Source organism: Arvicanthis niloticus, chromosome 11 (genome assembly GCF_011762505.2).
Source record: "Arvicanthis niloticus isolate mArvNil1 chromosome 11, mArvNil1.pat.X, whole genome shotgun sequence".
Taxonomy (NCBI): domain Eukaryota; kingdom Metazoa; phylum Chordata; class Mammalia; order Rodentia; family Muridae; genus Arvicanthis; species Arvicanthis niloticus.
This window is the reverse complement of record NC_047668.1, coordinates 56,297,698-56,324,863: the sequence shown is the minus strand read 5'-3', so window position 1 is coordinate 56,324,863 and position 27,166 is coordinate 56,297,698. Positions and strand designations below refer to the sequence as shown.

Genomic DNA, 27,166 nt, shown 5'->3' with positions numbered 1-27,166 from the left:
AGGCATGAAATTCTAATGCGTTTCTGAACTTCCATAGCTCTTCCTAAAGCCCAGAATCCCCGGACAAAGCCCTAAGTCTCCTTACTCACTCTGCATAACCAGTGTAAGCCTGAAGACACTCTCAGATTTTATCTGTCGCACTTTAACCTCCTTTGTTCCACAACTCTCCTTGATTCTTGACCTCCCATTGTATCTCAAAAATAACTCTAGCCACTAAAAGTTACTCTCCATAGCTCTCTCCATGGGGGAGTTCCTGGGGGCTATTAATTGGCTCTTTCTCTGCCACAAGGGAGAGCCAGATCTCAACAGTGAGAGCCTTGGCTCAGGCACCTGAAAACTGGACTTGTGATGAATCCGTGTCCCTTTCATTTATCAAACAAAACCCGTGACAGCTTCAGTCTAAAGCAGTGCCGACAACTTTCTAGTGTTTGTTGGGTTCTACCACCAAAGGGTGCCCGGCACCCCCAGAGTAGGATTCCTTATATTCTTTCTTGCAAACACAGGGAGAGGATGTAGCCAACGTCCCTGTTCACTGGTCTCTGAGTGGATGTGGCACTCATCCTAGTCCCCAAGGATCTTGTCTAATTGGCATTGTCTTTCTCTCTCGAATGACATCTGGAACACAACTTCTCTCTAGCCGAGAATACCTGAAGCCCCTGCTTCCCTTGTTTGTGTGTAGTGAGTCTGATTACTGATTTTTTGCAAGGTTAGGTTCCAAAACAAGACAGTTTTATTTCTGAGATCAGAAGACACCAGTAAAAATGGAAATGATCCGGCTGAAAACAGGACTCTTTCCCAATTCTAGGATGTTAGTGAGTGCCACACTCACCCAAAACTGAGATTGTCCCCACAACTGTATTGCTGGCACAAGTCCCCTGGGAACTGGAGGGAGACTCTGCCCCTCCATGGTCTCAGAAACATCACTTCAAGGCACCACAGGCAGTAGGGTCTCCAAGGGTTTGCATGCTGCGCTTCTGACCCGACCCAGAGAGGACACTTCTAACAACCTCACAGACTGAAGGAGCTGTAGCCAGACTTGCCTCAGCCTCAGTGATGGAGCACCGGAGTAGGAGGCTCAGCAAGGCTGTGGGGATCACCTGAGGGAACGAGCAGAGATAACTGAAGAAAAGGTATGGCCATTTGAGGAAGAACCCTGGAGGAGCTAAAGAATTGGGTACAGGGTTAGTTTGGAAGCAAGTATAGGAGGTTGTTATCTGGACTAGAAAGAGTTAGGGTCACAAGTAGTGAAAAAATGCCCCTGAAGATGGAAATTTTTCTCCTGTGCAAAGAGCCCTTCTCTTGCTCTTTCTTGACACCCCTCCAAGGCAAAATAGAAGATCCCTTGGTATCTTTTTTGCCTCTGTAGCTTCTGTCACAGTCGTACCTCTTCACCCCGTCCCTACCCCATCCATCCACCCCTCCAAATGGGAGCACCATGTGGCAGGGTATCTCGGAGCTTTGTAAACTCTGTAAACTCAGTGTCACACAAAGTTCCGAAAATGCTTAAGATCCTCAGAAAGTGTTTGTTGAACAGCCAGCCGGGGAAGGGTACCTTTTCCTTCTCGTGGGCAACCTGGACATGGCAGGAGATGGGGGCGGCGCGGACATCATCCGACAAAGGTTGAGGAAAATGGATCACTTGAAGAAGGCTCTCGATGCAATGAGCCTTGAATTGTCCGGAGAACCTCTGTGGAAGAAGCAATGAGGTCAGCATCAGGGTAGATGCCTAGGAGAACTGAGAATAGTGTCCCGGGAGAAGGGAAAGACATGAGAAAGTGGGAACTGTAATCCTGAAGACACTATGGAAAATGTGTCCCGTAATCACGAGGTATATAGAAAAACTGGGTTAAAGGAGTTGGCGGTAACCCATCAGCTGCCCATAATGAATGGAAAATTGGTGAGATTTACAACTGGGTCCCAACAACCCTATAGGTCAGTAATCAAGGATAGCAACCAAACTTCAAAGCCATCCACCATGCTCTCTGGTCAGCAGACATTCTCACCCCTCTCTGGCATTAGCCCCTTTCTTTTCCCTTGTATAACTGTTAGTCTCCATTCTGGGGTCCATAAGATAAAATCAAGCCCATCTCCCACCCCACCCCAAAGTCGGTTTGACACAATGTAGGTGGGCAGAGCATCCTTTCCCCTGGAGGACAATGATTGGTTCAAGGTTGTGCACATGACCCAAGACAAGCCAATAGGAGCCCTCTGCCAGGCTCTCCCCAAGTCACCAGGGACAGAGAGACTCCTTCCTACTGGGGTTGCTAATTGCCAGGACATTAGACTAACGCTTAGCTTAGAGGAATACAAGTTGGGTTTCTTTTTTTGCTTTAATTTTTTTTTGGTTTGGTTTGGTTTGGTTTGGTTTTGTTGTTTTGTTTTGCTTTGTTTTGTTTTGTTTTGTTTTGTTTTGTTTTGTTTTGTTTTGTGACAGGTCTTCTCTGTGTAGTCCTGGCTGTCCTGGAACTCAAAGATCCGCCTGCCTCTGCCTCTGGAGATTGTAGGCATGCACCACCACTGCCCGGCTAAAAGTTGGGTTTCTATTGCATCCTTGAAACTTAAAGAATGTCACCTGGAGGTTATAGTTTCACACTCATGTACTGGTCAGGGACACACAGGTCCTTGTACTCACCCAAAGCACTAAGGGAACCAGGACTGTCAATCATGCGCCTTTATCTCCTCAATGAAGGAGATAAAGATCAAATACCTGCATTTATCCAGAAAGCTGAGAGTGGATTTTGTGATCAACCTGGTGACCTTTTGCATCTCTGTGGAGGCAGACCTCCCTCACCTTTTGCTATAGAGACAGACCTCACCCAAATTCCCCAGAATGTTTATCCCAGACTCTTCCCTCCCTAGACCATTACCATCCTTAGGGAAGATGTCACCTGTACTTTATGGCCTGCTGACCTCTATGCTCAGTCAGAGGCCACACTAGATTCTAAGCCTTTTAGCTATAGAACCCACCCTCATGGTCACGTGTACTTTGTAAAGGAGTTTCTATGTAGTCACACCTTAAGCTTTATTGTGCACCTAGAATTGGGCTGACTGTTGCCTGGAAACCTTTTCCGAAAATGTACAGTGTTTTAAATATGCCCACAATGAACCACTTGCATTAGACTCCCTGAAGTCTGATCCAGGTTGACAACTCCAGTCTACACTGGGTTTTCATTCTTATCTATTCCCGAGGTTTGCTTGCCTTTATGACACTTGCAGGGATCCCCTCAATGTACCTGTGTGTAAAAACGCATGCAAATCAGAGGCTGTGCCTGAGAAAGATGTTTATGAAAAAAGTAGACCTTGGCCTTACACCCCTTCCCAACTTTGCAAAAATACTTTCTGTGGCCATCTAGGTTTGGGGACCTCCCATCATGCTCTGATCTACAACATGGCCAGTGCCCTCCAGAAGAGTTTGGAGTTGGCGATTCGGAGGTCCAGCATGTGGATCTTTCCCAGCAGCACATGGGCCCCAGTACTCAGTGTATTCAACACCCACTTGGTGCTTAACTCACACTGGAACTTCTAAAATGCAAACACACGGGAACACCGGAAGTTAGAGGCTGAGAAAGAAACAGGTGAAAGCCGCCTGTGGTAGGAGATCAGACACCAAATGGCAGATCATTTGTTTGATGACACAAGGCTTTAACAATCTTTTTAACTTTTTATTCTATTCTTGTGAGGGCTAAACTTACCCCGTAAGCCCTAGTTGCCCCTGACACATAATTTCCTGAAATGCTGGGTCTGTTTTTGTAAGATAACAAGCTATCTATTTTTCCTTCAGTAAACAAAGGTGCTTGCCCCAACTGAGTAGGATGTGCTTGATCACAGATAGGTGGCAGATATATAGTCAGGAAGTGCACAGAATGTGTGCTTGCCCCTGATTGGATGAAGGCAGGATGTACACAGCCCTGTGGGTTTTGCCTTTATAAGCACCTGATTAGCAAAATTCAACACCATCTCTGGGAATCCTGGGTATGGATGGAGCTAGTGTCCATCTTCCTGGCCAGTATTTAATAAAGCTTGCTTTAATTAGGCAATCATGGAGTTGGTCTTTCTCCTAGACATCTTCATGTTTATCTACTTTATTTTTAAAAACAAGTTATTGTGTTTTTAATGTGTATGTGTGTATGCGTCTGTGTACCAAATGCATGTTGTGAACTTGGAGGACAGAAGAGAGTATCAGATTATTTGGAATTGAGGTTACTGACAGTTGTTATCTACCTGGTAGGTGTTACCAGTTGAACCCTTCTGGAAGAGCAAGAAATGCTCATAACTGCTAGGGTATCTCTCCAGCCCCCACATTTTCATTTGACCCTTGGAGGATCCATAGATCCTATGATATGGAAGGAGGCATTTATCTACTAGTCTCCCTGAAGGCAGAGGTGGTGCCTAACTACTCAGTCCTTCTGATGAAATGAAATTGTCATAAAAACCCTTGCAAGACTGTATGCTAGAAACTTTTTTGTTCATTTTACAAACTTTTCTTTTTATTGTGTTTATCTGTGTGCATGACTGTGTGACACAGAGTGCACATGGAAGTCAGAAGACAACCAATGGGAGTTCAGTCTCTCCTTCTATCACTTAGGTACTAGGGATTGAACTCAGATCATCAGATTTGGTGGCAAGCACCTTTACTCACTGAGCCACTTTACCTCCCGGCCCCTTTGTTGTTTTTTTGAGACAGAGGCTCACTGTGTGGCCCAGTCTGGTCTCAGCCTCCCAAGTACTGGAATTATAAGTATGTAGCAACATACCTAGATATACTGTTTATCAAGGCTTATGCAGCAAGTGTTTTTAGCCACTGAGCCATCTCACTGGCCCTTTACTGAAACATTTAACAAGTAGATGACACAGTCACTGAGTCAGAACAATCAGATTGGTTGATTCTCTGTCAACTCCACATAGTGTCATCTAGGAAAAGGGAGTGCCAGTTGAGGGATTGTTTTCATCAGATGGAACTGTAGGCATGTCTGTGGGGCATGCTCTTGATTAATGATTGACATGAAAGGTCCCTCTTGTGTCAAGTGCCATCCCTGGGCAGGTAGTCCTGGGGCACAGAAGAAAGCAAACTTTGCAGACCATGGAGAGCAAGCCAGTGACCTGCATTCTCTATGACTTCTGCTTTAGTTTCTGCTCTGGCGTCCCTCACTGATGGAGTTTGACCTGTGAGTTGTGAGACTCGATAAACACTTCTCTCTGATGCTGCTATGGTTATGATGTTTTTATCACAGCAATAGAAACCCTAACTAAGACAGATGCTATATGCCATTTATCACACTGCCTGTAGGAAAGAAGCCAATTAAATCTGAGTTATATTATTAGCCATTTATCCCCTAAGTATCACTGACAAAGTTAAAGTTTACATGATTGACTTTAAAGTTCAAATAGAAAAATAAATCTGCAATTGTAGCTAAGAAAGTCCTTAATATTTAATGGAGGACTGGACCTTCTAAATACTAAACATGCCATAAACTCTCTATAATTAAGCTCATGGCATTAGCACATCAAAGGACGGACCAGCGAAACCAAATAGAAAATCCAGAATGTGCTGGGTTGCAGTGGCACACACCTTTAATCCCAGTATCTGGGAGGCAGAGGTAGGCAGATTTCTTCTGAGTTCAAGGCAAGCCTAGTTTATAGAGCAAATTCCAAGACAGACAAAGGTACAAACTTGTGTTAAAAAAAAAAAAAAGAAGAAGAAGAAAGAAAGAAGGAAGGAAGGAAGGAAGAAAAGAAGGAAGAAAAGAAGGAAGGAAGGAAGGAAGGAAGGAAGGAAGGAAGGAAAGAAGGAAGAAAAGAAAGCAAGCCAGAATGTTTCTCACATTACAAAAATACATGCAAATTCACTGTATTATTATATGGCACATGTAACATCCTAAATCACTCAAGCTAGACTTAAAAATGATACTGAGAGAACTGTTGTAGTTGTTTGGAGAGAATAACCCCCATAGGCTCATATATCTGAATATAGAACTGTTTGGGATAGATTAGGAGGTGTGGCTTTGTTGGAGATATATCACTGGGAGTGGTGTGGGCTTTGAGGTTTCAAAAACCCACACCATTCCAGTTAACTCTCTCTGTTTCATGGTTGTTTCAACATGTAATCTCTCAGCTACTGGTCCAACACCATGCCAGCCTGCCTGTTGACTCGGTCATGATGGTCATGGACTCACCCTCTGAAACTGTAAACAGGCTTCCAATTGAATACTTTTATAAGTTACCTTAGTCATAGCAATAGAAAATTAAATAAGAAAATTAGATAGTTGCTTGAAAAAAATGTAAATGGATTCATGCACTACTGCATACACAAGAGTAAACAAAATTCCTAATAATTGCAAAAAGAAACACACAGGTGCCACACCAGCATGGGTGTGGGGAGCTTTCTGTGCTTCAAGACACAAATGGTAACAGAGACTAGCAGATTCAACCTCAGACAAATTAAAGCAGGCTCTTTTCTTGCAGATTAAAGCCAAAAGAATATATTTATAACATATATGAGAAATAGAACACTAACAGCTTTATAAAGACCTCAAGGTCAAGGGTCAGAAAGGATTTAAAAGTCTGTTAGAAAAAGGAGCAAAAGCTGGGCATGGCGGCTGACATCTGTAATCCCAGCACTCTGGAGGCAGAAAGGATCGTTATGGATTTGACACTCGTGGATTTACACAGGGAGTTCCAGGACAACTGAAAGAAAGGATAAAGCAGGAGGGGAAGCAGAAAAGAGCAGAGAAAGAGGTGGGGGAGAGCAGAGGGAGCAGAGAGGAACACAAGGGCTCTGCTTCTCACATAATAGAGATACAGGCTGGGATGTGGCTCAGCAGCAGAGCATCTGCCTGGGACCTGGAGGCAGGGGCTGATGCAGAGGCCATGGAGGAACGATGCTTACCTGTTTGGCTTGCTTATCTTCCTTTCTTATACTACCCACGGCCACTTGTCCAGGGTTAGAGCCACCCACGGTGAGCTGGGCCCACCCACAGAGTAATCAATCACAAAAATGAGTTGCAGGTCAATGGGGAGGGGGGTCCTTTTCTCCATTGACGTCCCCTCTTCCAAAATGACTCTAGTTTGTGTCAAGTTGACATAAAAGCAGCCAACACGGCCAAACTAATCCCCAGACAAGATCACTGCAGACAGGAAAATGTGAAACAAGTTTGCTGGCAGGCCATGCTTGGTAGCTCATGGCCTCTCTTCATGGAGACCAAGGCAGATTCAGGCCAGCCTGGGCAACATAGCAAGGCCATGACAGGGTATTGAGGGGAGGGAGTACAAAATGGCTGGCAAACCTACACAGAGCATGTCAGTGGGAGCCCATCCACCTCACAGCCAGATGGTGAGATGCTCTGGCCACTCCGACCCCCAGGGCCCGTGAGAGGCTGGACTAGGCCGCCATCAGCCTGTGTCGGCTCCCTGACTCCATTTTGTTACAGCTCTTGACTCCGCTGCCGATTCTCCCTGGCGGCACCAGTCTGTGGTCTGTGTGTTCTCACTTGTCACTCTGTCCCCCTCTGTGTCTTGTTACTTCTGATTTTGTGTTGATTCTTGGGCTACTATGGACACATGTGGGCACATGCATGTGGAAGAATTCGAGAAAATCGAGCATGTGCTTTCCTGTTTGAATAGAGGAGTGTCAGTGAGCAGGTGTGTGCGTACGCAGATGAGTATGTGTGAACATGCGCATGAGTTAGTGTGTGTGAACAGGTGTATGTCTGACGTGTGTTAGAGAGCATGCAAGTGTGTATGAGGGCATATGTGAGCATGACTGAGAAAGCATGTGTGAGGGCGAGAGACCGTGTGTGAGCACGGGACTATGTGTGCCTGGAGGTGAGCATGTCAGTCACTGAGGGTTAGATGTGAGAGAGCATGTATGAAAGCATGTGTTCTCCCCTCTCACAGGGGGTGGTACTGCTAAGGCCCCTGTTTTACAGATAAGGAAACCCCACTCAGAGATGTACAAAGCTTCCCTGGGGGTAGGTTCACTTGCCCCTGTGTATCTGAGGCCTAAGACCCGGCTTCTCACTGACAGCCAGGAAGGCTAGAGACTTCCTGATGTGGGAACCAAACACTATTCTGCTGCCCAAATGGAGACCTGGGAGGTGAGACTCAGAGAGGAAGGAACAGGCCCAGGAGCTCAAACCACTGTGAATGCTGAGTCATCCTGAGGCCTCTGTGGGAATGTCACTGTTTCCAAAGTGCTCCAGCCAGGGCCCATGGGAAGAGCCTCCATAGACATGCATACTAACAAGCCTCTACAAGCCTTCTGGGAGAAAGGGAGAGCAGAGGAGGAGCCTAGGACAGCAAAGGGGGCTGGAAACGGCCTGGCTGAGAGTAGATGAAGGGTCACCCTAAAAGTCCTCTGTGGGTAGAAAGTCACCTCTCCCAAGCCAAGCCTAAGAGCTGAGGCAGGTCAGACAGGGACTCTAAAGAAGAGCTGTCCCAAGCACCTTCTGAGGTGACAAGAATCTAAATGTCCAGACAGGAGAGATTGCTCAGAGGTTCAAAACAAAACAAAACAAAACAAAACAAAAAACAGGCTTCTCTTTCAGAGGACCCAGGTTTGATTCCTAGCTCCAACATGGCTACCCATAACCTGTTGGGGGCCGACTTTTAGGAGAAAGCGGCTATCAGCTTTGCAGCCATCTTGAGCCATATACCCTGACAGGAGACTTGGATTACAATAGCCTACAACAGCTGAGCACACTCCGATAATCTTGGTTTAGATACCTTGAGATTAAAGGTGAGTGAGATTAAAGGTGTGTGAGATTAAAGGTGTGTAATTTAAGAGTATAATTTAGAAGTATAGAGATCAGAGTTAGAGACAAGACCTAAGGGCATGATTAAAGGTGTGACCAAAAGGCGTGGCTTAGAAGTGAGACATATAAAAGGCAGAGACAGAACAGATCAGAATCAGACTGAGATCAGAGAATCAGACACATCAGACATTAGGTAGAAGACACTTGGCTCCAGACAGAATCAGACACAGCAGACAGAGGAGACAGAGAAGGAGACACTTAGAGGAAGAGAGACTGAAGAATAAACGGGATTGAATCACACCCTGTCTGGTCTCCATTCTTCGAGTCTGCCCTCACCCTCGCTCTTGCTGAACCCCGACCCAAAGACTGGAGCGGCAGCTTGGGCCGGGATACAGTGGCCGCCCAAACGTGGGTCAGCCCGGGCCTCAAAATTTTGTCTGGGCTGTGACGTTTTTTTGGCCGCCCCAACGTGGGGCTAGTGTGGACCCCAACATTATTTTGGCCGCCCCAACGTGGGGCTAGTGTGGACCCCAACAATAACCATCTGTAACTCCAGTTCCAGGGGATTCCATGACCTCTTCTGGCCATTATGGGCAGCAGGCACACCAGTGGGGCAGAGACATACATGCAGGCAAAATACTCATACACATAATATTAAAAAAAAAAACTAATATCCAAGTTGTCACACACACATACCACACACTCACACACCACACACACACACCACACACCACACATACACACACCACACACATGTATACCACATATACACACCACACACATATATACCACATACACCACAAACATACACACACACCACACATATCACACACACCACACACACATATATACCACATACACACACCACACACATATATACCACATACACCACAAACATACACACACACCACACATATCACACACACCACACACACATGTATACCACATACACACACCACACACATATATACCACATACAACACACACACACACACACACACACACACATACACACACACACAGAGCTACTCTGTCTCATTTCAGGAACCAAGAGCCATCTTTAAACCAGAACTTCGTCTCTCTTTTCCCTCCTCAGGCTCTACATCTCAGCAAGATGATCCTTCCAAGTTTATGGCAGATCTCATTTAAAGATGGAGTAGGCCGACCCTTCTCTCTAGGTAACAGAACCACCCACCTTCCTGGGTACTCTAATAATCTTCTTACATTTTGATGTTCATGTGTGTGAGGGCTGGAGGTCACATTCATGTGTTGTTCCTGAGACACCACCCTCCATATTTGCTTTTTATTGTGTTGCTTTGGGTTTTTGTTTGTTTGTTTGTTTGTTTGTTTTTGAGGCAGGACCTCTCTAAGTAGCCCTGGATGGGCTGGAACTCACTATGCAGAGAGCAGGCTGGCTTTGAACTCATGGAGGTCTGCCTGCCTCTTCCTCCTGTGGGCTGCAATCAAAGTTACAGGCCGCCATGGTAGGCTCTCGTTTTTTGAGACAGGATTTTTCACTGGCCTGAGGCTCATCAGGAAGGCCAGGCTGACTAGCCCCAGAGATCCTCCTGTCTCCACCTCCCAGTAGCTGGGATAGTAAATGCCTTCGGGTGTTTATTTGTTTGACGTGGGATCTAGGGGTTTAATTAAGGTCTCCATGCTTCCAAGCTCTTTGACTGAACTTTCTCCCCAGGTGCTATAGGGTCATACAGAACAACCACATGTCACCTTCCCTTTGCCAGGGTCCTCAGGTACCCTCAGTCACTGATTTCCTTTGGAATCTGTAGTGGTTTGTATGGTGACCCCCAAAATATGCCCACATTGAAACCCCAGGAATCCATGGTTGAACTGCTTTGGGGAAAGGGTCTTTGCAGGTGTAATTAAGTAAAGGATCTGGAGATAAGATCACCTGGATCGCTTGCAAAGGCCCCAAAGTAGTGACAAATGTCCTTTCAAGGGGTTGTGGGACAAAGGTTAAGATTGGCAGGATGTAAGTACAAGCCAGGGACTCTAGGAGCCACTAGACTCTGGAGGATGCAAGAAGGCTTTTTCCTGTCAGGCCTCCAGCAGGAACAAGATTCTGAGAAGCTAGGAGTTAGACAGACTCCCTGGTAGGCAGACAGATAGGGAGAGAGGCAATGGATAGGTAATAAGAGCGGTGAACTTGCTAGATGGCCAGCCTCTTTGTTACCCCCCTGACCTGACAAAAAAAAAAAAAAAAAAAAAAAAAAAAAAAAAAAAACCACAAAACTATCTATGTAAAAACCAAAACCAAGGCCTTGTAGTTTCTCTCCCATCGTTTGCTCCCTGACGATGGACTGGCTCAACAAGTCCATGGTCTTCAGATCAGGACGTGTTATACAGTAGTTGTGGGCCAATCAACCATCCACCTTGCTTCAAACTGACCAACCCTAAATCAGGGGAGAAAAACTCTCCAGAAGCTTTAAAAAGCTAGCCCTTGAGAGGGACTGGCTTTTCCGGCTTCCCAAGCCCCTCCTCTGCTTTACCGATTCCCTGGGAATCTGCTGTGTATGTTTGTGATCTCACCCCCAATAAACGTGTGTCTTAACTGCTGAGTCTGTCTGCTCCTGTACGCCCTGTCAGAGAGTTCTGTTGCTACCTGTTGCCCTCGAGTTTCCCCTGCCTTTCAATTCCTTCACTGGCAGAGAAAACAAACTTGATAAAGACTCCTAGAAAGTACCCGTTCTGCTGGAACCCAGGTTTCAAACTGCTAGTCTCCAGAGATGTGAGGCAAAAAAAAATATTGTAGTCTAATGCCGCCCTGTTTGTGTCAACTTGTATGACAGCCACAGGAAACCCAGGCAGGATCCAATTGCACACTCTTCACACCTGTATTTTAACACATGCTGGAATCTGTTAGAATTATAATGGTTATCACCCCACTCCAAGACGCTGAGCCCAGGAACAAGATCTTGATTCTCTTTTATACATGGATTGACAGCGCTGATACTCAACAATGCCTTGTTAAACAAAACTTTAATTAAAATCTTGGAAGGTCTAGGGAAAAGCCTGCCTCAGAAGCATGAAGACCTGAGTTCAGATCTCCAGAACCCAGATAAAAAGCCAGGCATGGTGGTGAGAGTTTGCAGCCCCAAGGATGGTGGGGTGGGAGGCAGGTGCATCCCTAGAGCTTGACAGTTAACCAGCCAAGCCTATGAGCATGTGTATATGTATGTGTGTGTGCACACAAACATTCTCTCTCTCTCTCTCTCTCTCTCTCTCTCTCTCTCTCTCTCTCTCTCTCTCTCTCTCTCTCTCTCTCTCTCTGTCTCTGTCTCTCTCTCTCTCTCATTATAGCTGAGTGTGTAAGGATGAGGACCTGGCTTGGATCTCTAGCCACCATGTAAACACCAATCATGGCAGCATGTGCTCAGGACTCTATCACTGAAGGGAGAGAAGACAAGTGGATCCTGGAGCTTTTTGGCCAGTCCAGCCAATCAAGGAGCTCCATGTTCAATGAGAGACCCTGTCCCAAAAGACAAAACAAAGAGCAATAAAGGAGGGCACTGGATATCGACCTCTGACCTCCATATACACATGCACACATGTGCACATTCACATAGATACACACACAGACAGGAAAAAAGTTAAACTATGTCAGTCCCTTCTTCAATTCCAACATAAATACCCCTAGGGTATACTAGGGCATTCCAGAAGAAGGCAAACCCCACAGAGTTTGTATGGGATCTATTTATAATGGAAATAGTTTTTTTTTGTTTGTTTCTTTTATCTTGGAGGGAAACTGAGTCATTTAACTGCTAAGCAATTGAATCACTTTTTAAAAGAGATATATTCCTTTTATTTTGTGTGTCTGAGTGTTTATCTGCATGTTTGTGCATCATGTGTGTGCCTGGCACCAGAGGAGACCAGAGGATGGCATCAGATCCTCTGGAACAGTTACAAATGGTTGCAAGCTGCTTTGTGGCTGCTGGGAACCAAACCTGGGTCTTCTGTGAGAGCAGCAAGTGCTCTTATGGCTGAGCCATCTCTCCAGCCTCAAATCACTATTTTTATTCTGAAACCATCAGGAATTAATTGTGGGATAGAAGGCACAAACATATCCACTTTTTAAAAATTCTGTGTATGTGCATATTTGTGGTGTGTGTGTGTGTGTGTTAGTGGTTTAATAAGAATGGCCCCTATAGATTCATACATTTAAATATTTGGTTCCCAGTTGGCAGTTGGTTTAGGAATGACTAGGAAGTGTGGCCTTGTTGGAGGAGGTGTGGCCTTGTTGGAGGAGGTGTGGCCTTGTTGGAGGAGGTGTGGCCTTGTTGGAGGAGGTGTGGCCTTGTTGGAGGAGGTGTGGCCTTGTTGGAGGAGGTATGTCAAAGGGGGTTGGCTTTGAGGCTTCATAAGCTCATACCAGTCTTGCTTTCTCTATCTGGCTGCTGATCACAATATAAGCTCTCAGCTACTGCTCTACCACCATGCTTGCCTGCCTGCCACCATGCTTCCCACCATGATGATCATAGACTAACCATTGAAGTGTAAGGAAGCCCCCAATAAACACTTTCTTCTATAAGCCTTGGTTCATGGTGTTTCATCATAGCAACATAACCCTAACACGGTGTATGCGTATGCACGGAGGACCGAGGTCAACATCAGGTGTCCCCCATCCCTTTCCATCTTTATTTTCTGAGGCAGGATCTCCCACTGAACCAGATGCACATCCTCGTGGCTAGGCATACACACACTCAGAGAACACAGGAGCTGCAGGGGTGTACTGCCATGCCTGGCTTTCTAAATGGGTTCTGGGGATCTGAATCCAGGTCCTAGTTCCTGTGACTGGTACTTTACTGTCTGAATCAACTGCCCAGTCCCTCCATGTCCATTTCTAAGGCACAAAACAAGATTCCAAGAAGAGAGCCAGGTGGAAGCTCCTGGTGACCAGAACTCACACCTCCAGGAAGGTCCTCCTCTCTGCAGAAAGCCCAGAGATGCCCACCTCCTCCTCTCCCCGAGGGCATTGGAGGATGGATGGACACACACACACACACACACACACACACAGCCTCTTTGCAGGTGGAAATACATCCTCCTCCTCCTCCTGCCGTTGTGTCTTTGCGCATGCTGTCCCCTCAGCCTGGATTTCCCTTTCCCCCTTTCCCCTAAAACAAATAAACAAAAACAAAAACTACTACCTATCCCAAAGTCACACCCTAGCTTACCAGCTCTGTGTCTCTCTGATCCCCAGGCAGAGATAATTCCCCAGCCAATGTGGCCCCTTAGGAACCCCACTGCTCTTGTCTGTCTCCCTCACTGGGTAAGTTCTCCAAGGTGGAAAATGACGGTGAGTCCCCAGTGCTTAGCCTCATCAGCACCGGGAGGTGTATTCATTTTCCATGGCTGCCCCACACACCACCAGCTTGGCATCTGAGCTGGGACTCTTTTCTGACCATTGAGGTCAGAGCCCAGAGAGGCCCTCCTAGCCAGTTTTAAGGTGTATTGGGGCTGCCTCCCTTTCTGGAGGCTCGGGGACTCCCTTGTCTTCCCTGGCTCCTGGGAGTCCTCACATACCTTCAGTAGTCTGGTCTCTGCAGACACAGCAGGAGAAGGTCTCCTCAGTTCCAGGGAGACCTGAGCTTGTTATCACATGCCTGTACCTCAGCATTTTCAGGGTTGGAAGTAGAAGCAGAGGAATAGGGGGAGTTCAAGGCCAACCTTGACTATGTATCTAGATTAAGGTCAGCCTAAACTGCATAAGACCTTGCCTCAAACAAAACAAACAGGCAGACCAAAGGTTCAATTACACTTGGACCCTGGCATTTTTCAAAGTACTAAGGTTTCTTAGCCTAATCCCATTCACAGACCCCCTCCCCCCTTTGCCATATAAGACAACATCACAGTTCCTGGCGAGCAGGGTAATAACATTGGGGTGGGAAACTATTCTGCCTAGTCCAGTTGGCTCCTAATATGACATCCGGTCGGTACTTATTAGAGCTAACACTCATCTTAATTCTTCCCATTATAATCTTCCCCAGGGCTAAGGAGAAGACTCATTGGGTAAAGGACCTTGCCAAACCTGGTGGCCTAGATTCGATTCCCAGAACTCACATAAAGGTGAAGGAGAGAAAAGACTCCACAAAGCTGTCCTCCAACTTCCACATCCATGCCATGACACATATGTCCACACACATCAAGCACATAGACACAATAACATATTTTAAATCTTCCTAAAATGTCTCAATTCTATGCTGTAAGACATGGGTGCTAGCATGTTAAACTTGAGGCATCTTATGTCCTGTAATATGGTCAGGACAGGAGAAAACTGTGGACAGAACGCACCTGATAGCTCTCCCTTATGTCTCCTTCCAGGTGCCCTTACTCTGTATCCAGATGACACATTCTTCAGTCTACAAACATTGGTTGGGAGCGAGAGGTCACAGAGTAGCTGAGTGGAAACCTGAGACTATACCATACACCTCGGTTGTCAACTTGACTGGAGCTGGAAGCAACTAAAAGGCTGTAGGGTGCTCCTGGGAGGGATTCTCCACCAAATAACATAAAGTGGAAAGAACCACCTTAATGTGGGGCACCTTCTGGAGGCAGCTCAGATAGAAATGGAAGGAAGCTTTGCTTTGTGCCTGCTTGCTTTCGCTTTTTTTAAAACAATTAAGATTTATTTATTTTATATTGTTTTGCCTGCACATATGTATGTGCACAACACGTGTACATGCCTGGTGGCCAGGGAGGTCAGGAGAGGTGCTGGGTGCCCTGGAACTGAAGTTGAGAATGGCTGCTATCACCACATAGGTACCAGAGAGCAGAACCCAGTCCTCTGCAGCGGTCCTGCCAGTTCCCTGCCTGCACTCTGGTTGGCAGCTTCATCTATCCTGTTGCTATTGCATTCCTTTGTGGTATCAGAACCCAGCCTCTCCAGGCTTCTAATGTCGACCGGAGACTAGTGGCTCTCCAGGAATTCTCCAGGTCTTCAAAGCGAAATTGGGACTGCGAAGACATCTGGCCACATGGATTGAGCAGCCGCCATGTTCTCAGCCCCTCCATACAAGACAGCCATTGTTGACTGCTGAGGATGAATCATGTGATCCAGATCTAATAAATCTTCTTATAATATGTATGTATACATATATGTACACATATACATGCCATCCATCCTAAAGTTCCTATTAGATGCTACGAATCATTTTCCTGAAGCATAGTTCAGACTGTATCCTTTCCTCCAAAATGTTTGTGGTTTTCATCCTGACCACAGTGTCTATGCAGTTCCTTGGTGAGGTCTCAGGCTTCTCACCTCATATAATCTTCACAGAAATTCTGGGTGGAAAGTGCAATGCCCATGCCCACTTTCTGGATGAAAAAACTGAGGCTAGATTCTGCACTCACCCAAAGTCTTGCAGCCAGTAAAGGGTAATGCACCCACATTCTATCTATGTATCTATTCTAGAGTCTGGTACTCAGGCCTATGACCTGCACAGCATCATCGGCCATTGCTGGAGGAATGAGGGACTCATGCTGTCTAATCTGCTTAGACAGGAAGCAAGATGGCTCTGAACCTGTGGGTCATGGGGAGAGCCAAGCAGAGGACTCGGCAGGAATGGCAGGTGGTGGGGCCTTCACCTTAGCTACCCTGTAAACATAAATCCATGCATCCTTCCAACCATGGGACTGGGGAAAGTGGCCCAGTCAGAAGGCAGAGACCTAGATAGTTGAGCCACAGCAGAAAAACTCCAAAGCCTGCCCTGAGGGGCTCAAAGCAGCCTGATTTACATACATTTGATCCAGTGGTGTGTGTGTGTGTGTGTGTGTGTGTGTGTGTGTGTGTGTGTGTGTGACTGCATATTACTGCTGAGATCTGGTCACAATTCAGTTCCTATTGGTATCTCTGAACCATTCAGGAAGTGTGTCCAGGAACCAGGCAGGTGGGCATAACCACTCTACATAGACTGAAATGGAATTGACAGCTGGGGCCCAAATTTGCATAGGCTTTGATAACTAACATTCCTCTGGACTTCAATTCTATACTCAGGCACCAGCATGTAGGGTGAGCAGACACCTGTCTGGAAGTGCAGAGCCTGCCCGGGGGGGGGGGGGTCTAGGATGGTAGGAGGGAAAAAGTGGTCATGGAAGTTTGTACAGAGCAGGCAGAGACAGGCAGATACCTGGGCTCCCGGCCACCCAGCCTATTCTTGGTGAGTTCCCAGCCAGTGAGAGTCCTTATCTCAAAACAAGGGGGGGTGAAGATGGTACCTGAGGAGTAACATCCAAGGCTGCCCTCCAGCATCCACATGGCACATACGTGTGTGCACACTTGAACATACGTGGACCTGCACACATACTCTGACACAGGAGAATGACAGCAGAGAGCCATACCATAGGTGGTCTTGAACACTGAGCTTAAATGTCTCATGTATTTACAGGAGCATCAAAGATTCTTTTGAGCAAATGGCCTGTCCTGCTAACTACATCCTGTTTGAGGATTCACTAGGGATACAAGATGGTTTGGCTGTGGAAGAAACTCTGGAGAGGAAACAAGGTAACATCCACCAGAAGACAGGAGTCCAGAGGTGGCTAATGTGTCCCTGGAGTCCTTCCTCAGAGTTCTCAGGCTTTGCCCAGCAGGCAATGGGCAGGCTTACACACATGTGGAACACATTAGGGTTTTGTTGAGCATATCTATGCTTTTGCAGAGAGTAACTTCTGTAATTGTGACTCGCTTTGACAAAGAAAAAGACAGCGTGCTACGAGGGGCAGAGGGGAAGAGGAACATGCTGCCTCCTCTTCTGCCATCTCTCTCCATCCCACTGTGTTGTGCAGGGATGCCCAGCCAGACCAGAGAGAGAGAGAGAGAGAGAGAGAGAGAGAGAGAGAGAGAGAGAGAGAGAGAGAGAGACAGAGACAGAGACAGAGACAGAGACAGAGACAGAGACAGAGACATACAGATATAGACACAGACAGACAGAGATACAGAGAGTTTTATTTTATTTTTAAGTGCATTCTTTTTCCCTAGAGTAGACTGCAGGAATCTCGTCTCTCACCTGCTCCCCTCTGATGCTGTGAGCTCTGCAGGCCGCCAGCTCCTGCCAATGGGGTGTGGGGTGCTCTGACTCACAGCCGGGCTGGGGCTCCAGCACCCAGCGCAGGGCTCCCAGATCCACGTGGAGCTTCCATCAATTCATTCACAGCCCCCACCCTGGACCCCACACCACCCACCAGTGTTCAATCCGTTTGCAGAGGGAACCTCAGCTAATTTTAGCAGCTGTGGGTTCAGTCCGTCTTTCCACTGGCTAGGCATACTCTGCCTGCTTTTTTTTTTTTTTTTTTTTCAACCTTGTGTTTCCAGCAGAAACCATTGGCTCCAATCTTCAGAAGGTGAGTGGGCCACCCTACTCCATCCCTGCCGAGGCTCAGGCCTGTGTCCCCTCTTTATCCCTTGCACAGGTCACAGGTCGGGAGCAGGTTTCAGGAAGTCCCTAGGTGCATGGTTTTCTTTGTAGAACAGCCTCCCTCCCAGACGTGCAGCTCCTTCACAGTTTCTATTAAGGAACTTGGAGAGGGAAATTCTGCCTTTTTTTTTTTTTTTTTTTTTTTTTTAAAACAAGCCATGTCTAAATTCAAATATGCCGTAAGACTGAAAATAATCATATTTAAATAACTTCAGGGAGAATGGTGTGAAGGAAAAATTCAATGCTAGTTATAAATTCATACTCACACTTTCCCTCTCTCCCTCTCCCTCTCCCTCTCCTCCCTCTCTCCCTCTCCCTCCCTCTCTCCCTCTCCCTCCCTCTCTCCCTCTCCCTCTCCCTCCCCCCCTCCTCCCTCCCCCCCTCCTCCCTCCCCCTCCCCTCCCCCTCCCCTCCCCCTCCCCTCCCCCTCCCCCTCTCCCTCTCCCTCCTTCCTCAGAGTGCAGCAGAGTAACTGCTACAGAAAAAGGACTTAGTAAGTCACTGGAAAAAGGAAGACAGGAACACACTCTGAAGTGTTAGTGAGTTATACAGTAGAGAAGAAAATGTAACCTGTAAAACAAGCTGGGGCTGAGGCTAGCTATTGCTGCAGATGATTATATATATGCAGCTAATAATCCTTGCATGTGCTCCACTACTGAGCCACACCACGGCCCTGGAAAACATCTTTAAAATTCATGTGCAAGGTCCCAAGATGGCTCAGCAGGTAGAGGCACTTATCATGGGTAAACCTGACCCCACAGTGGGGGAGAAGTGACTCCTGAAAGTTGCCCTCTGATCTTCTGATCTCCATATGCACACATGCACACATACACACCACACACCCGAATGCACACACACACCACACCTGAATGCACACACCTGCACACATGTGCAGACAAGATAATATAATTTAAAAAATACAATCCCAGTGCTTTGCATTCAAGTGCATTGCATTTCCCTGCCTGCCACCTTCAGACAGCTGGCTTTAGCAACTTGTGCTGTAAGCTGGCTGCCGAAACATGAGCACTGGACAAAGGTAGGACCTTATTTGGTAGAAGAGGAGAAATAATTTCCTCATGTGTCTTCTTTTCAGGAGTAGAGTTCTTTCCTGGGAGCTGCCCAGAGAATCTATTCATACCTTTTCTGCAGGGGTACGGCCAGATGCCCACTTACAAACTAACCCCTGACAACAGAATTGGTACCAGTGTGGATGGCTTCCACCAATTATGCTTAGCTTCTGGGCTGTGCAGTAGAACCATGTGTGTAGCAAGGAATCTGGAGGAAGGGCTCCTGAAAGAGCTGTTGATACAGTGTGGCTCTGGAACTCCTCACAGGCCAGACAAGACTCCGGGATGAAGCCCACTCCCTTAGGAGACTTTATAAACCCAGCAGACACTCAGGTAACATCACTGAGAACGCGCTAACACCGTCTCAGGCTAATGAGCAGGGTATCTGGGCGCTAAGGGCACCACATATTTACTTAATTCCTCTTGGGCTCCCTTTCACAGCCAGCTGTGTTCTGTAACTTCTCTATCACGGCTTGGGAAGTACGCCGTTGAGGGACACACACAGTGCATCTCACAGCTCAGCAACAGCATTGTTGAGTCACCAAGTGCCTGCCCACCATGCCTTCATCATGCATTTTAGTCGCAAAGAGAGACATGAGATGATATTCTGCCAAGAAGGTCCTGGACCACGGAAGCCCTGGCTCTGCTGAGCAGGAAGTCTCCTGCAGGTACCCAGGCAGCAAAGCTAAGTCTAAGAAGTTTCCCGGGGAGTCGTCGTCGAGCTAGGTATTAAAACATATCCACTAAATTGTCAGGCAGTGGCGGTGCACGCCTTTAGTCCCAGCACTCTGAGTTCAAGGCCAGCCTGGTCTATAAATTGAGTTCTAAAACAGCCTGGGCTACAGAGAAATCCTGTCTCAAAAGAAAGAAAGGGAAAAGCTTGCCAAGTGAGAGGAGAGAGGGAGGTGGCTATGTTGGATGGAGGATCAAGGTCATGAACAAGCATGGGCAAGGGATTCTAAGCTCACTGTGTTCAGAATATAGAGAAGATGAAAATGTGAAGACCAAGGCCAGAGAATGCAGGGCTCCTTCGGGCTCTGATAGCAAGGTGCTGTGGTGGCACCCAGGCCCTGGATGCCAGATGCAGGCTTCGGCCAGTGCCCATCCTTCCAAAAGCTCCAGGGTGTGCTTGTTTACTGAATGGCCATGGTAGGTCACACACTGGATATCATGGACAAAGCACCAGGTTGCAATGCTGTAAAACCAGAGACCTTTAGAGCATCATTACTGATGCTCAAACAAACGGGTTCAGAGCACAGAACGCTTCAAGCCTGCTGCTGACTTTACCTAGCCTTCTTCCTTCTGAGAGACTCTTTCCTGGCCTTTTTTCCTTTTCTAAAGGTTTCTCATTGGATTTAATGTCTACCTTCCTCCAGGATGATCTCATGTCAAAATCCCCTACCTTAGCTGGGCAGCGGTGGTGCACACCTTTAATCCCAGCACTTGGGAGGCAGAGGCAGGCGGATTTCTGAGTTCGAGGCCAGCCTGGTCTACAGAGTGAGTTCCAGGACAGCCAGGGCTACACAGAGAAACCCTGTCTCGAAAAAAACTAAAAAACAAAACAAAACAAAACACCAACCAAACAATCAAACAAACAAACAAAGATCCCCTACATTAATGACATCTGTTTACGCAGTGGCACTCTACCTTCCCAATGCTGTGACCCTTTAATACAGTGTCTCACGATGTGGTGACCCCCAACCATACAATTATTTCTGTTGCTACTTCAAAACTGCAATTTTGCTACTGTTATAAACCATAATGTAAACATCTGATGTGCAGGTTATCCTATGTTTGATCCCTGTGAAAGGGTCATTCAGCACCTGTTCCAGGGGTTGCATCCCACAGGTTGAGAACCTCTGGTATAACTAACTTCATCTGCTGTAGACCTTAACCCAGATGAGATCACACTCCGAGGTCACCTGGTCACATGTATGCAGGACCATCATGTGATAACTATAGTAGCTGGGACCTTTACCTAAGGAAGCCAGACCCCTCTTCTTATCTATGGATAAGACATCCATAGATAGAGACAAACTATCCTAAGGGCTCAGTGAGATACAAATAAAATATGCAGTCAGCCAGCCAGCCTGTCTGCTGTGGCATAAATGAGAAATCTCTCTTCCCTACACCCCAGGCTCCAGACCATCCCCCACAAGCCCATCCACTTCCCACTTTCCACTTCCCCACCCTGGCCAACACACACACACACACACACACACACACACACACACACACACACACACACACACACACTCACGCTGTATTTGAACACTTGGCCTCCAGTTGGTGGTGCTGTTTGGGAAGATTTTGGATTCTGTAGGGAGGTAGTGAGTTTCTGGAGGAAATCCATCACTGGGGGCCAGCTCTAAGCTTTTAAAGCCTGGCCACACTTCCTGTTATCTCTCCATCTTCCCTGTGTGCGAATGAAATGTGACCCACCAGCCTTGTGCTCCTGCCATGCCCTCCCCACCAGCATGGATTGCCTCTCTCTGGAAGGGAGGCAGAAATAAACTCACTCCAACATAATCTACCACAGCAGCAGAAAAGGATCAAACTGCCTGTCTGTTTTCTCTCCCACCTCTCTTCTTTCTCCCCTTCTTTCTGTCTCGGTCACATGCTGGGAATTAGTACTGCGAGTCCTGTCCCTGTCACTGGCAATGACTGAGCCATATCTCTAGTCTGATCAAAGCTGTTTCATTGCTTAGAAAGCTCCCACTGTGTGGTAGGTGCTCCAGGAACACTAGGGCTTCAACTTCACAGAACTTGGATCCCACCATATGATGAACAGAGGCGTCAAAAAGGAGGTACTTATGGAAGGATAAAATGAAGCCGCTCCCCAAATGTACCCCTTGTACAGCAAGGGTGAACCAGGCCAGGCCCCGTGCAGTGCTCTGGGGACAAGAGACTGTGAGCCACTGATTTCCTGGAAGAACAAGGGAGAAGAACCCTAAGAGACTGTGTGAACTTGAGGTCCACAGCACCCATGGAAAAGCCGGTGGGATGAAGTACACCTGTGATCCCAATGCTGAGAAGACGGAGACAAGGAGGAACCCTGGGGTTTGCTGACCAGCCATCCAAAACAGTGAGCAACAGTGAGCTCCAGGTTCAGTGTGAGACCCTGTCGCACATGCTGACCTCCCACTCTGTCAGGATTGACACTACATAGTGACTCCTAGGGTTTGGCAGATGACATGCAGGCTTGAGAGACCATGAAAGGTGCCATTCTAGAGAACTTGATCTGATATGATGTCAAAGTAGCAACAACTGAGAAGGGGCCGGTGGGCATGGACCTCACAGATAGCGGGAGAGCTATGGAGGGTCTAGGGCAGGGACCAAGGATGCTTCTCCAGGTCAGGAGGTCAGTACTAATCCCAACTCCTGCATGCCTAGGTAAGGGCGGAGAGCAGAAGATGGCAGGGGTAACTTGTCCTGACAGCATCTTAATCTTCCATTCATCAGGGTCAAAGCCAGAGTGACCAGCTGAAGCTAGCAGACTTTCACTTTGCAGTCCTGGGGGAAAACATGATCACAGGAATCAAGACAACCCTGGATTTACAGAAACCCTGTTCTGACATCACAGTCTGCTGTACCAGCTACTGGGAGGTTCAGTGCCCACTCATCATGTGCCTCTGTGAGACCAGATATAGTCATGGTTACATGTAAGGAGTTTGGGGTTTTTATTTAATGAAGACAAGGCAGGGGATCAACAATGCCAGAGAAATCTAGTTCACTAGTTTATTAAAATCATTTTTTTCTTTTCTATTTTTTAAAAGTTTTGGAGATAGTATCTTACTCTATTTGGTTCTGGCTGCACTGAAACTCACTCTGTAGAGCAGGCTGGCCTTGAACTTACAGAGATCCACCTACTTCTGCCTCCTGGGTGCTGAGATTAAAGGTTTATGCCACAGAATTATTTTGTAAGACAGGGTCTCACTGTCCAAGCAAGACCTTGAGCTTGAGATCCTCTGATGTAACCTCTGGAGTAGGGCAATTATCAGTCTGGAGCACCAGACCCAGCATTATAAACTTCTAGTGTTATCGAACTGGATAGCCTGTCAATAAAGGAGGGAGCTCCCTTCAGCCTGCCCAAGACCACTATTAATTAGCAGGAGAAAAGACACAGCCAAACCCTCTGCTCCATTCTCCCTGCCTCTGTGTTACCTAAGAGTTTGCGGATTCTAATTGCATTAAGTGGACTTGAAATTCCAGCCACACAGCACTGATCGATGTTAGCTTTTAAAAAAAAAAAAAAAAAAAAAGAAATGAATTAAGAAAAACAACAACAAAAAACATGTAACTTCTTCCTCTCAGTCTGAAGTCTCCTCAAGATGTAAGATTTAATTACTGTCTGGAGCCACTGCATGGCACAGGTCCTACAGATCACCTTTAAAAACAAAACAACAAAAACCAAAGCTGGTGTTCTGTTTAGTTTTTGGTTTCTCATGGCTTTTTAGAGGATTAAGGAACCCACATTCAGGGGGAAAACTAAAACAGAATAGACAGACAGACAGACAGACAGACAGAGGGCAAAGGTAAACCCCACATACCCCTAAATCAGGTTAGGGACCATTCGCTTTCCTTCCTTATGAAGTGCTAGTGTTTCTAACACACAGCACCAGGCTGGTTTGAGGGTAGAGGTGGGAAGGGAAACTACCCTTTTATGCCTTCTTAGGTTTTAAATGTGACAAAAGAATACACTGGGGACATGAAAGTCACCCAGAAGCAAAGTCTTTCAGGCCATTTTCTCTGCCACCCGTTAGTTCTTAAGAGGACTCGCGCCTCAGTTGTTGGCTTGGACAGAACCTATACAATGTAATGCTCTAGGCATCTGGGAAGCATCAGAAGCCTGGCGAGCTTGTCCAAGACTTCATTTACAAACACAAGAAACGTTTTGTGGTCTGTATTTTAACACAGTCACTGAGGCCATGGCATGGACTCCCTCTTGGCTTGGGTGCACCACACACGGTTTTGAACTGAGCAGAAAAGTTTACGATGGCTCTGCTTTGTTCTGGTGCCTAACTACCTCCCAAGACTTCCTCTGCTCTGTCACCTGCTTCACCAGGCTTAGCCCATGCCACCTACTCTTAAGTCACCTGCTCTCAGTTAACTATAGGCAACCCCTTCAGCCTGAGGGTTACCATAGTAACAGGATTTAATCCAATCATCTTCCCCGACTCCTCAGTCTATAACCACTCCTAAACGTTGCACTGGGGATGGGGTGGGTTGAGACTAGCTCTCCTATCTCCACAGCCTGGAGGCTTGTGAATGAAGGTTATTCTTACACAACTGGTTTCAGTGATCGGCACATGATGTGGAAGCCAAATGCTTTATTCATTTTAGCCAGTTTATGTCATTGCTCTGCATCTGTAAAGAATATGAATTATGACCATTACTGAAAAACAAAACCAGAAGCTGCCGGTTTAGTGCTGTCTTTTGGGGGGAGGAGGGGATGTTTTTGGTTTTGCTTTTTAATACAGGCTCTTCCTACAGTAAAGTCAGAATACATACAGTCCTCAGCTTAAAGGGGTTTGTTGTGATTCCCCACCCCAACCCTGATGGTACAAAAAAAAAAAATCTCACTTCATCAAATACTAGACTTTGAACTTGTTCTAGGCTGCAGCCCTGCTACCCAATCCTCTCATGAGGCCAGGAGGCAGCTGGGAGTATAACCCACAGGCAACCTGTGATCGAAAGGAGACCAATCCTGATGTCGGGCTGCGGTCCACAAGTCAGGTGTATTTGCTTTAGGATATTTTGGGTATGGGCACATGTTTGTGTGAATGTGGGCATGTGCATACCCATGATGCACATGTGCAGGTAAGAGGACAACCCCATTTGACAGTCGTCACCTACAGCCCTGAGGCAGGGTCTGTCTGTGGCTCTCAGCCTGACCCACAAACTTCTGGGGATTCTCTTGTCTCCACCTCCCACCTCACTGCAGGAGTAACTTAGATTCAATGCTACCACACCCAGCAATTACACGGTGTCTTAGCCACTGTGCCATTGCAGTGAAGAGACGGCAACTCTTATAAAGGAAAACATCTCATTGGGGCTGGCTTACAGTTTCAGAGGCCTAGTCCACTGGCGGGAGCAGGTTGGCATGCAGACCGACAGTGCTGGAGGAAGAGCTGACACCTAAATTCTGATCTGCAGGCAGCAGGAAAAAGAGACACTGGGCCTAGCTTGAGCTTTTGAAATCTCAAAGCCCACCCACTTTGTGACACACTTCCTCCAAAAAAAGTAACCCCTCCTAACCTCTCTCAAGTAGGACCACTCCCTGATGAGCAAGCCTTCACATCTATGAGCCTATGGGGGACATTCTTGTTAAACACCACAAAGGGTTCCGGCAATCTGAACTCAGGTCTTCATGCTTGTACACTGAATACTTTACCCATGAGCCATGTTCCCAGACAACTTAAGGTATTGGTTTTTTTTTCCTTTTTAACTTATTTTATATACATAAGCACACTGTTACTGTCTTCAAACAGAAGAGAAGAGGACATTGGATCCCACTACAGATGGTTGTGAGCCACCATGTGGTTGCTGGGAATTGAACTCAGGACCTCTGGAAGAGCAGTCAGTGCTCTTAACCACTGAGCCATCTCTCCAGCCCCAACTTAAGGTATTCTTAAAGATCAGAATATAACCTTGTAAATTGAGGCATCTATAGCTGTAGATTTAAAGTGTGAATTCTTTCTTTGTTGCTTTTGTTTTTCAAGGCAGAGATTCTCTGTGTAGCCTCAGCTGTCCCGGAAATCACTCTGTAGATCAGGCTGACCTCAAACTCACAGAGACCTACTGGCCTCTGTCTTCCAAAGGTGGGATTAAAGGTGTGCTCCACCACTGCCTGGCTAGAGTGTGAATTCTAAAACTGAGCAGCCTTTGGTTTGAATGGCTTTCTGCAGAACCTTGGGAAACTCGACCTGAGTCAGTTTCTCTCATCTCTTCTACACAGGCAGCAGAGCTAAGGACACGGCTCAGTTAGTAAAGTGTTTGCCATAAAAGCTGAGTTCAGTCCCCAGAATCCACATGAAAATAAAAGATAAAGCCAGGAATGGTAGTACATGCCTGTAGTCTGAGTGCTGGAGACACAGGAAAACCCCTACAGCTTGCTGGCTAGCAGCCAGTGCAGCCTCCTCAGTGAGCTCCAGGGTCAGTGAGAAACCCCACCTCAGAATAAAGTCATCGAGGGGGATGGATGCCTGGCAGTGATCTCTAGCTTCACATACATGTGCTCATACTCATGTGTGCCATGCATACACACACACACAAGCATGTATACACACACACATATAAGCATGTACACATGCACACACAAGCATGTACACACACACAAGCATGTACCATACACAAGCATGTACACACACACACACACACACACACACACACACACACACACTGTGGGTAGCAATATAGCCTGCTGACGACCTGAGTTGGGGTTACATTCCTGTCCCCTGGACTTACCTCTGTGTCCAGGGAGGACAGATAGGCCCTGTGAGAAATGAGACACTTGGAATATGTCTGCAAGATGTGCAGTTACAGCAGAGTGAAACAGGCCATTTTCTGGGTTCTTGGTGTGCTAGGCAGACCAGGGTCTACATGAGAATGAAAAGCAAAATTCTGATTTGCAGCCTTCAGAGACAGGCTGCTTCCTGTGCATCGGTCCTACCGGTCCTCAAACCCCGTGATGACGCAATCCTTTAGCCTAAGGGTTCGGTTAACTGAATTAACTACGTTAATCAATCAGCACTACGTTTTTGGGGGAGTGGGGTGTTGCTGGACATCAAACCCAGAGCACCAGCTATACTAAGCACACACACTTTCCCACTGAGCTACACTTTAGCCTGCTCTGCACTACTTCAGAATGAATTAACAATGGCTTCAGTGAGCTACAAAACCACATTTAATCAAGTCAGAC

General features: G+C 46.9%; 1 long non-coding RNA gene across 1 annotated transcript; it reads right to left on the bottom strand.

Annotated features, from left to right (window-relative positions):
- Positions 1-780: 780 nt before the first annotated feature.
- Positions 781-26,833, bottom strand: LOC143443894 (uncharacterized). Its single transcript, XR_013113285.1, has 3 exons — positions 26,713-26,833; positions 1,553-1,687; positions 781-1,097 (listed from the first exon to the last, which is right to left on the bottom strand). It is a non-coding gene; the product is annotated as an uncharacterized LOC143443894 (long non-coding RNA).
- Positions 26,834-27,166: the final 333 nt, after the last annotated feature.